This window comes from Oratosquilla oratoria, chromosome 33 (genome assembly GCF_046742065.1).
Source record: "Oratosquilla oratoria isolate Oo_2021 chromosome 33, ASM4674206v1, whole genome shotgun sequence".
Taxonomy (NCBI): domain Eukaryota; kingdom Metazoa; phylum Arthropoda; class Malacostraca; order Stomatopoda; family Squillidae; genus Oratosquilla; species Oratosquilla oratoria.
Genome location: NC_134809.1, coordinates 11,850,882 through 11,863,381, shown reverse-complemented (window position 1 = coordinate 11,863,381; position 12,500 = coordinate 11,850,882).

Below are 12,500 nucleotides of genomic sequence, written 5' to 3'. Positions count from 1 at the left end.
AGTCACCCAAGTACTACTGGAAACCGTCCCGTGAACCCCTGCTTTAGAACATGTAATCTTGTAGTCTTAGTTAACTTTCTCCACACATTTTACTATTTTCAATTTCTTCAATTTGGTTACTAGGCAGAAAGGTCTAATACTTTGCCTTTTCAACTTTCGGCTTGGTAGCTCTCACTGCTGCCATTGACTCTTGTCATATCTAACTTCTCTAACACAAACATCTCATCTAACATCGTATTCCATGAGTAGAAGAATCAACAGTATCATTCATATGGCCACTGTGAAGTACATTTCTTCTAGAGATGGTTTAATGTAATACGTTACTATCTATTTCTGCACATATAAGCTGTTTCGTATTTTACTCTATTATAATTGAAAAGTTCTACGCTATTACTAAAAGTCTTTGCGGAATAGTATAAACCACATTTGCATATTTCTATATTATCTATTAGAAATCAACACCTATTTATTTTTTCTCGCTATTCATCCATTTATCTTTAATAGAAAATTACTTCTTTAGAAGACTTTGATGTGGATCTAGATGTTTGTTCCAATAATTTCCGTCCATTCAACATTCCGTACATTGTTTTGGCATGCCAACTTTCATTCGCTCATCAAGTCCAACTTGCATGCAATCAAACAATGAATCAATCAGTCAGTCAATCAGTCAGTCAATCATCCGGTTTTATAGGTCCTCTGTAGGTCTTTTGCACGGTGGATGGATTCATCTTTTGCTCACCGCTTCGTTGCAAAATTGGTTTCGATTTCACCCACTGTCTCGTCTCGAAATGAGTTTATCCTTTCGCCTCGCTACGAAATGGGTTTACTGTATACTTCAGTGTCTGGTCCTAAAAAGAATTTCCGTTTTATTCACTGTATGTAAAATCAAAACTTCTGATAGAACCAATCAGAGGACTTAGTCATGATCTATCTCCTGATTTCGCTTTTCCTAATCCCTATGATCTAACGACAGCCAGCTAAGAAAGGAACAAGTATCACCCTATACGAAATACGTAGTTCCATTACTGAAGCGTGTGAGGTTGGAATAAAGCCTCTATAGGGTGTCATTCCTTGACCTAAATTAATTATCTAGCATTGTCTTGAAGAAAGTTGACTGATATAGTATTTTTTTTATCCAAGGTACTTATACAATACTTGCGTGGGTCACTTCTTACTAATCCTAGGAGGATAAATATGTCTTTTACAATGACTTTAAAAAATATCACAACAAAGAACTTTTATACATTAAGCGAGGATGCTCTCGTCTTGGTCCTAGTGCATGCCAAGAATCTTTATCTGTTCGGTTGTCGTCCGCTATCGCTTGCTCCCTCCCTGCCGTGTAGTGTCCTCGTGGTCCAAGTCGATCTTGCCGTCGAAGTTGTCTGAGGTGAAGAAGAAGGATCAGTCCTTGGAACTAGGCTTTATCACTCTCAATATATTGTCATATATCAGTGTGGTTGTCAGTATATATCACAAGAAAAGTCATGTCATCTCGGGGTGCCACTTAGAGCATATGTCCCAAGCAATATGGAAGTCTGGTGTCAGTCTCTTCTCTGCATTTACCACGTCCTGTCCCGTTTGGTCTAGATCGTCCTTGCCTTCGCAGGTACCTAAGGTGAAAAGGAAGAAGTATTGTTCCTTAGCAATAAGTTTTTACCCCTGTCTTATTGTCAGTATATGTAGATATGTACACAGAGTTCAGATATACAAAACCAATTCATATTATCTGGGGGGTGGCACTTCAAGGAGACGTCCCAGGTGATATGAGGTGAGCGTCCGCATCAGTCTTACCACTAGTCCTTCCACCGAGGTCGTGGGTCCTGCATGGAGAAACCCGGTCGCTGGGCAGGCAGCCACAAAGTGGCTCAATGTGTTACCTCCCGCTGCGCCACGGCGTTGGCAGTCTTCCAGTTGTCCCTTCACCTCTCAGAAGCACCGGTAGCCTAGTCGTAGGCAATGAAAGACAACTTTTTTGGTTCTGGATAGTCGCACCCCAGGGGACAGCTTTTCACACGCCGTGACGCTCTGGCACCAGCGGGCCGAGGGCCTCTGGATTGCCAGCCTCATGTGAGCTTACAGCTCCCCCTAGGCCATTGATTTTGCTGTAATAGCCAAGATCTCTCCTTGTCTCGTGTAGAGACAAATTCTGCCGTCCATGCCTCTGGTGGCTGCTTTTCTAGCCTCTCTATCTGCCGCTTCATTACTCGATATTCCGATATTACTCGGCATCCAGTTCAGGACGATCAACCTCCCTTGCCACTAGAGTGACCTGAGCTGAAATGTTATGAAGGTCAGTAAATGACTAAAGTCTTTGTGGGAGTCCTTAGAAATTACTTGTATCAACGAGAGACTATATGTGTGAATCATAACATTACTCTGGTGGGTGTTGGGAGCTTAGGTCAGTGCTAGACCCACTCTTACTCCCTGCCGTGTGTCCTCTATGTCGAACGCTGTACCTCCCGTGTTGTGGTTAGTGTCTACCGAGCCATCCGAAAAGTTCACCACGTATTTTTCAGCCGTGACGAATCTCATTGTTTCCTCCACACCCGTCCGTAGTTGTGACAGTGGTGTACTATGTCTGTCTCGATGCCATTATAGAGATTCTAGCCGGCAGACTCTCCCGGGGGGAGATTACACATAACACTCAACCGGAACATCCTTCCTCTTCTGAAGGATGAGGTCATTTATGTGCAGGTCCCTGATGCTGCGTGCAATCTTCGCTGACCACCTCATCTGCGGGAAGAGATCAGGATCTTGTTGAAGGGCACCAAGTAGCCATCGCCGTAGGAATGAGTCATGTTCCCTCTGAATGACTCTAGTAACAAAATCGACCACCAGTCCCGAGATCATTGCACTGATTGGCAGCACTCCTGTTTCCTGCTGCATATTGGCAACCAGAGCCTAGCGTGGCGCGTCAAGTATGACGCGCAGAGCCTGATTTTGCACTACCCCCAGCTTGACCAACTGTGTCTCGGACAGACCAGCCAGAGCACTGCTGGCATAGTTTATCAGTGGTCGAATTGCACTGCTGTAAAATATTTGATGGACAGCATTGGTAGCCCCGGCTTCTCTGGTTGCCAAAGACCTCAAGACGTTGATTTGAGAAAGGGCCCTTTCCCTGATGTAGGTCGCTTTTGCCTTAAACGACAACTTAGAATCAACCCACACGCCAAGGTATATGTGCGCGCTGACCCACTCTAACTCATGTCCTAACAGCAGTAGTCTTGTCCTTGGTGCCACTCTAGTGTCAAAACACAAAACACATGGCTTTGGTCTTGGGTGATGATGTCTTAAGACCAAGCTCCTGGCATCTTGCGGATATGCTGCTGAGACACCTTTGCGTCCTCCTGGCTTTGGTTCATCTGCCTTTCACTACTAGTAAGATATCGTCTGCATAGGACATTAGATGACATCTTGTAGGTAGAGGGGTGACAAGTAATCTCGCCATCAGTACGTTAAACAGAGTGGGGGTTATAACTCCACCCTGAGATGTACCATTTCCCAGGGGATGATAGTGGAACCTCGCTTCCTGTAGTCTGACTCTGGCAGCTCTGTTGGACATGTAGTCTACTATCCACTGTAGGAGGTTTAATGTTTTATTTTAGTAAAGTGACATTGAGATTGATTCTTTGTTATTTTGATTTGTTCGTGTTTTTTTTTTGTGGTTTTACTTTTCCTAATACTCCTGCAAACATTTATTATGTGTTTTCGCCAGCACTTATAACTGGTACAGCGGTGTCGCCTTCCCAGACCGGGGTTGGACGGATAATGTCCTTCTTGTCCTGAAAGATGGCTTAAACGAGGTAATTGAAGCCCGCGGTGGTTTGACTTACTAATGAGGAATTACAATCCAACTTGTCCAATGTGTGAAGATGCACTTTAGATATTGCCTTTACAGTAACTATAATGTAAAATTAAGTTGTATTGCTACAAACGCATCCCATTGAATTGTTCACTGTGTTCAAAATAAACATTGGTAAGCAAACTAAGTGATGAAAGAAATACAAATCTTATATTGGAATATAATATTCAGAAATTTCTTCTTAGCATAACATAAAGAATACCTTTGGAAGTTCGAGGTCTCATAAAAAACAAGGTTACAAATACTAAACATTGTATGACATCTATCTACGTGAACAGAACTGACTTTATATTATTGATGACACAGCTAACTAATACATCCAATAATATGAATACTTAATTTCTTAAAAGCAACCCCGCTAAGTCTAAGCAAAGTCCAAAGAGGCGGGTACACACGTTTGAGGAATTATCATTGATTAATTCCAAGGTTTGGTAGTTCAGGAGACGCTCGTTGAAATTATACATTTAAATGTCCACACACATATTTAATGAATGAGAAAGTGGGAGATCGAGGGAGAAGAGAGAAAGAGAGAGAATAGAGAGATAAACGCATTCTTATCAGCAAAAAACAACTAACTCGCCTCCCACTTCATTCCAGTCTCATTAATCATCGTCTCTAAACTCCAGACCATCACACTCATATTTACGTTCCGTACCACCCGTTGGACGAGCGGGTTAGGGCGTCATCATTTGCGCCGAAAGTCGAGAGGTAGCGGTTCGAACCCTGCCACCAACGAAGTTGTTCAAAGAGCATGGTTCATTAAATTCCACGCTACAAAGTCCTCTGTAAGGGGCACCGAGTGATGTTAACTCATATCAGGATCATCACCACCCCATCCATGAACACGTTGAACAACCACGATGGCATTACACAACCCTAGCGTAGCCCCATCTTCACCTCAGATTACACTCTCACCATTTTCAATCCTAACACAAGATCTACTTCCCACGTGAAAACTTTTGACTACCCTTGACAACTTTCTCCCTATCCAATACAACTGCATCATCTCACACAATACCTTCCTGTCGACCCTGTCATGAGCCTTCTCCAGATCCATAAAAGCACAAAAGACATTCTTAACTTTTGTCAAAAACTTCTCGCGTATCTCACGAAAAACTATTTTAAGCATCCCCCTACCTTTCCTGAATCAATACGGTTTCTCCCCAGTTAATATCAATAGTAATAGTAATGATAATGATACTACTACTACTACTACTACTACTATTAATAATAATAACAACAAAACAACAATCATAACGACAACAACAACAACAACACCAACAACAACAACAACAACAACAACAACAACAACACCAACACCAACACCAACACCAACACCAACACCAACACCAACACCAACACCAACACCAACACCAACACCAACAACAACAACAACAACAACAACAACAACAACAACAACAACAACAACAACAACAACAACGACGACGACGACGACGACGATAGTAATGATAACAATAAGAAATATAGTACGTATAATAATGATAACAAGAATAAGAATATGAATAGTGAAAATGGTAAGGAGGCAAAGAAGACGAAAATAAATACATAAAAAAAAAAAAAAAATAGGAACGTATAGATAGACAATCAACTTCAGTAAATTAAACCTGTACCATTTCGTCCCTTTCCAGTTTGGCGTGAAGCCGACCACAGCCGACGAATAACATTCAGTGTAGATTTGATATTTCATGAGGGCTATGACCAATGGAATCATGATTGATCTCTGGGCGGATTACCCAGTATGAGTAGGATAATCCCCAGCGACAATAGTGACAATAGGGATAATAACCATTTAAGGGAGGATTGGGCCGTTCTGTAGGCTAGTAGATACCGTGTCGAACTCATGAGTAGGTGGCTGTGAGTTCGATTCCCGGGACACGCTGTGTGCTATGTTGCGTTGGTTCCAGATAAGGAGGCGACCCAAACACTGGCCTTAAAAAAAAAAAAAAAAAAAAAAAAAAAAAAAAAACAGCGGCTTGCTGGAAGTGACAGGGCTTGCCATACAAGGGCTTTCCCACTTCGTGGGAGTGGAATGGTGTGTTAGGATAGGATTGTTCCACGCGGCAGTAATACAATGAAATACTTCGTTCGGCCGATCTCAAAAAAAAAAAAAAAAAAAAATGAAAGGAAATCTCTCTCCATCGCATTCTGAATATAGACCCAACTGACTTTCAAATGCTCTTAGATTTAAGAAGAAAAAAAATCTCACAAAGTTATTGAAATTATATTCAACTTGCCAAGTAAACAAACTTGAGACCTGCCTTTTCAAGGGTCTTCTTTTGCGCTGAAGAAAATCATCTGACATTGACTAGAGAAGTGTTTGCAAGTTATGCCACCGTTTGAAGGAACCGCTTTACTCTCACGCTACGTTTTACAACTTGTGTTAATTGTACTTGCCGCAAGATGATTTTATTCAGTCGAGAAAAACCTCGTCCTCCAGATGATGAAGTAAACCACTACAAGATATACAAAGCAGGCTACTTTGTTAACAAAAATTAGCCTTTTCTACAGGTGGAACAGAATGCTCAGTTACCATACCAAAGATGTGAATAAAAATAAAGAGAGATTCAGAGTTAGAGAGAGGGGGGTAGAGAGAGAGAGAGTGGGGGCGAAGACAGAGAGAGAGAAAGAGAGAGGGGTATATATATATACATATATATATATATATGTATATATATACATATATACACACATAGAGAGAGAGAGAGGCAGAGAGAGCGCAATAGAAAGAGAGAGAGGTGTAGAGGAGAGCTTAGGGTAGTTGTGGTCGACAAAATTGTATAGAATAATTTCGTGCCAGTCATGTTATCTTCTGACACTTTTAATGCCATAACTGTCACCAGGCTATTCTATTTAGCTCTGCGAGACCCCCCAGCTTCTTACTCGGTGGCATTATCTGCCTCGGGATGATTAATCAGCCAAACAGCACAACTTATGAGGCGCTGTTCTCGGCTCCGGCAGAGGACCAACATTAGGAGCGTCTCAGAGATGTCTCCCAGTACCCTCATCCTCACACTCGCCTTCGTCCTTATCCCCTCCCCCCCCTCTCTCCTCTATGGACCAGAGTCACGCAGAAGTCGTTAATGACAGGAGATGAGTCTCCACTGAAAAAAGATTGGTGATCAGTTTTTAGTTATTTATTTTTTTACTTCTCTTGTTGCATTTTTTTTTAATCTCCCCTTTTTTACCAATCCCACTACTTGGTCACGATGCCTCAAGGAAAGACACACCAATTATTAATTATCGATGACGAGATACGAAACACTCTCACCGTCACCCTCACACTCACTCTCACCATCACTCTCACTCTCATCCTTGCTCTCACCCTCACCCTTACTCTCGCCCTTACTCTCATACTCACCCTTACTCTCATCCGTATCTCCACCATCAGCCTCAGCTTCAGCTTCACCTCATCTTCACCACAATTTTTCATGCAAATATCATAACACGGAGCCTACGGATTTTGCTCCCACTACTAACATTAGACGATTTCATACATCTGAGGGATAGAGACAAGGCAAAGTGAACTTAAATTTGTCTCGACCCCGTTTTGCCTTACGGCCAAATGTATGGAAAGAGTGGTGTAGGTAATGTCCAGGAAAGAGCAGAAGTACTTTCTTCTCTAACGTTTCGACAGAGTCTTCTTCAGAGAGATAATGGTACAGGCAAATTGAGATACATTGTTTATATACTAATCGGGTCATCTCACAGGTCGCCTTGGGATAGAGTTCGCTGTATGTGCCCCCCTGATGATCAATCTTGCTGTTACGTGTGCTAAGTTTACAAATCCTTCTCTGTTATTGGTTGAACTGAAAGTGTTGATATATGCAGCTTTGATAGTTTTTCTTGTCGTCTTTTCTGCTCCTTCTTGGACTTTACCTACACCACTCTTTCCATACATTTGTCTTTTCTCTTGTCGAAAAAATTACGGCCAAACATCAGGTGATTGTTGTTGTTTTTTTCGTTTTTTTTTAAACAAACAGGGGAAAAGAGTTCGATGCACTGACCCTTTAACTATCGGAGGTTTCCCTTAACTAAATGAAATCACTTGGTGGAAACCACAATAGAAATTGTCAGTCGATCTTGATATGACAATCTTGAACTTAAGTTGTTATCAACCTTTCGTCTCATAAGTCGACACGGCTGTGAAAATTTTAGCACATCCTTCACCTTCTTTTTTAACTATTTTCATTCCCATATTCTATTTTAATTATTCTGCTCTAACTTTTTATTTTATTAGGATTTCATTAACCTCTGACTATTACATAGTTGAGACTATCTCGATCAAACCATTAAATTTCAAATGCTAAACAAATTATTTTGTCCTGGCCAATTTGAAAAAAAAAAAAAAAAAATCAGTCACCTCTGAGACTGGAACTTTAAAGAGAAAAGAGGAAATGGCGAGCGAGGCGTCAAAGTCTCCCAGGCCCCCATTTCTACAATGGCACTATTGGGGACACCTGAATTTGACCCAATTTGACCCATGACACATAGGAACGATACAGATAATTGTTTCCTTGCAATATTGCAGCCAAATGTGTACAACTGCAAGAACAGCGGAAGATGTATCTGCACCGTTCTGATATATGTATCATGGATCAGTTTTGGGTGTTTGGAATAGTGCCTTCGTTAATTCCGCTTGGGTTGACGCCAGAGGATTCTGTTCAGTTTAGGGTAGGGTCTCCTTGCTGAAGAGATTAAGTCTAATGGGTTTGGCCTTGATATCGATTATTCAAATTATGCCAACGGAAATTGCGCAACCGCCACTCCTCCCCTGAGAGAGAGAGAGAGAGAGAGAGAGAGAGAGAGAGAGAGAGAGAGAGAGAGAGAGAGAGAGAGAGAGAGAGAGAGAGAGAGAGAGAGAGAGAGAGAGAGAGAGAGAGAGAGAGAGAGAGAGAGAGAGAGAGAGAGAGAGAGAGAGAGAGAGAGAGAGAGAGAGAGAGAGAGAGAGAGAGAGAGAGAGAGAGAGAGAGAGAGAGAAGTAGAGACTAAGAGAAAAGAAGAGGGGATAATGAGAGCTGAGACAAAGTAGGAGAGAGGAAGGACAGAGAGTGAAAGGAGGTGTTACCTCGTCCTCAGCGTTGGTCAGAGGATTTGAGAGTGGCTATGCTACAAAAGCCCCAGACAGAACTGAAGACATCAGAGAAGGAGGCGAGGCTGATAAGGATTTGGAGAAAAGGAGGAGACTGAAGGAAAAGCGAGAAAAGGAAAGGAGGATCTGGTGCTACGGCAAGCAGACCCAGCCCCAAGAGATGGGGACAGAAAGACTGAGAAGTGGAGACTAAAGGCAGTGTTGAAGCTGGTTCAAGAAAATTGGAGAAGAAAGATGAAGATGAAGTAAAGTAGTTTAAGATCTCAGGAGAGACACAGTTGGAGGTGAAAATATTGGTGGAGAGAAAAGGAGGAGGATATTTGCAGCAACAAGAGCGTTGTGGTGGAGGGGGCGGGGCACCCAAGGAAAATTTGTTGGAGAAAAGTGGGGAACGACGGTGGCGAAGTGAGGGAGAATGAAGGTAAGTTGACGCCATGATAGAGAGCCCTGGGCAAGGTCGAAGGTCGAGTTGAGAGTAAAGAAATTACAGTGAGTCGGTGGAGGGAGGAAGAAGCTGGGTAAAGGGGTTATCACATTGGGCTATTTTCCCTCCGATTGTTGGAGCAGATTTGCATTCCTCAGCTTTCGGGGGGAAAGATTCTGATATGCTGTAGGAAAATGATTTTCCTCCAGCATAATATCAAATGACTTTCTATGTGAATTGTTGAGAAAACAAAATAGTTTGCCAGAGAGTGATTTGACGGCGGAAAAAGTGCTAGAGGTTGGCGGTATCGCCATCAAATCGGAGGTTGGAGGAAAAGTAGGCCAGTGTGATAACCTTTAACTTGTTCAAAGCGCTGGTCTCGCCAAATATGCATGGAGTTATCTATCCTTAGATGATTAAAATAACTAAAATGATAAAATAATTAAACTGCATTATGATGATGAAGCGGTCCAACAGGTAAAGGGCGGAAAGCAGGGCTAATAGTGGAAAGTGGTTCCCAAATGGTGGAATTAGATTACCCCCACTGGAGGTAATTTCGTAACCAGCCAAGGTAATGATAATCTTTTCCCTCCTAGATTTTATATCTGATTTATTTAAAACTGGAAGAGCAACTCTAGTATCTGTGGTATTGCTATCCTATTAAATATTAAAGGAAACTCTAAGTAGTACAGTTACATTGATTACATCTAAGCTTGTAAATAACCTCAGAATATTGTGAGAGTAAGAATGGCTCCGTTGAGTTAACTAGAACAAAATATAGAAATATTTCATCGAGTGGTGTGTCTATGGATATGACACAATGACTGCAGATTTTGTTTTGACTAAGACCAGATTAATGAGGATGATTCTGGAGAAATTGCGTTCACGGCCAAGAGTAATTGAGAAGCCCTCGCGTAAAGGATGATTGAAGAGACAATATTATTTCGAAAAATAGAGGCTGGATTCCGGTAAAACGAGGCCCTTCCTCGCAATATTTCACTCTTGAAATATGGCCTAAAGTTACGATATAACCTTAGAGTAGCAAAACGTTCACCTTAGCCTGACTTCGGCCAATTTCTGAATTCCTGAAAAGTATCTTATTCTATTTATTTGTTGAACCATGTAATTATCTTATGCATTTATTTGTTAATTCATAACTTTCTCAATTTATTGATTTACTGATTTATTAACCTATTAATTTCTTGCTTTATTTATTTATTAACTTGATCATCTTTAATGTGTTAATTTATTAATTTCTTGATAAATTGATTAATTAACTTATTTACTAATCTATTCATTTATTATTTATCTATTCTTTATTCATCTATTCATTTATTTATTTACTTATTCATCTATTTATATTCTTTATACTAACAGCGGGCAGGAGAAGGATTTCCTTCACCTGCATCTAATTTACAGGCTCTAGCTTGAATGAATGTCTCATCAAGAGTGCGCGTATTTTCTTGTTTGAATAAGATTTATATACGGCATTTGAGAGAGATATGAAAAAATAAACAGATAAAAAAATTGAGTAGATACACTGATAAACAAACAGATACATACATACATATACCAACGGCTTTTTCCCCCTTACAAGGGAGGTAACCAAAAAAGGCATAAAATCCACTCCTACCCATTCCTTCCCCACATACTCCACTCCCATTCACCCCCTCCCTCTTATCTTGGCTCCTCCTGGATGACGGGTCATCCGTGCATCTCGCCCACTGCCCTGGGTCAGGGGCAATGCAGCAGGACACAGAAAATTCACAGTAAGGCCGCTTAATTTAATCATCGACCCACCCTCTCCGTCCCCTTATGCAGAAAAAGAGAAGACGGGGAGAAATCCCTTCGGGTTTTGTCAAAATATCATTCACAGATACTCCTTTACCATCCCCCCATCTCCTACTCACTCCCTTCCATGCATCACCACATCATCCATTCTCCACTCACACCAATCTTGTGTCTTCTCCCTTCCTTCCTCAACAGGCATTCCCCTTTTTCCCAATGCCCATTTTATCCCACCCATTCATCTCATCCTTGGTCGTCCCCTCATGTTCACTCACTCCAAATCTGCCTTCCATACCTCTTTTAATGATCTTTTTTTCACTCATTCTTTCCATGTGTCCAATTTATCCTAATACTCTTTCATCAACCCTATCTCCCAACTCCCTTTCCACCTCCGCTCTCCTCCTCACCTCCTCGTTTCTCATTCTATCCAGCCTAACAACCCCTACCATACTTTTCAGGTATTTCATCTGAAACACATTCAAATTCCTCCTCTCTTCCTCTCTTATGTGCCATGTTTCTGCCCCATACAGTGATGTCGGCACAATTACCCCTTCATACAATTTCATCTTAGCATCCATTCCCAAATGTCTATTTCTCATTATACTCTTTAATCCTCAAGGCATTTACTTGCTTCTCTTAATTTACATTCTACATCCACCTAGACTCCACCCTTTCCCACCACATGTACACCCAAATATCTAAAGCTATCCACTACCTCCAGTCTCTCTCCCTTAATACTCACTTCCAATTTTCTACCACATTCTCCCCTTGTACATCTCATCACCTTACATTTACCCACATTTGTCTTCAACTTCCTTCTTTCTCACACCTTCCCAGACTCTGTCAATAACTTTCTTAAGCCAGCCTCTGATCCTGCTAAAAGCGCAGTGTCGTCAGCAAACAACAACTGGCTTATCCCCCATTTTCTCAATTTTTTTAACCACCTTTAATCCCTTAGATAAATAGATAAATAAGTAGATATATAGGTAAATTACTAAAGGAACAGGTAAATATATAAATAAATGCATAAGTGAATAAATAGATAAATATATCAATAAACGAATAAATAAATGAATAAATATCTAGATGATCAGATAAGCAAATAATTTCTTCTGTAGCGGGTGTAACTTTTTTTTTTTTTTTTTTTTTTTTTTTGTGGACCTCACTCGGCAGCAAATTCGTAGAGAGTCTCTCAGTGAACCCCTTGCGGTTTTTGTTGAATAAATATCCCAAAAAATCCCCCCTCACAGATATTGATGTCAGCCTCCTACTCCAAGTCTCCAGCCCATCCCTCCTGAGCCACAATATCACGCAAT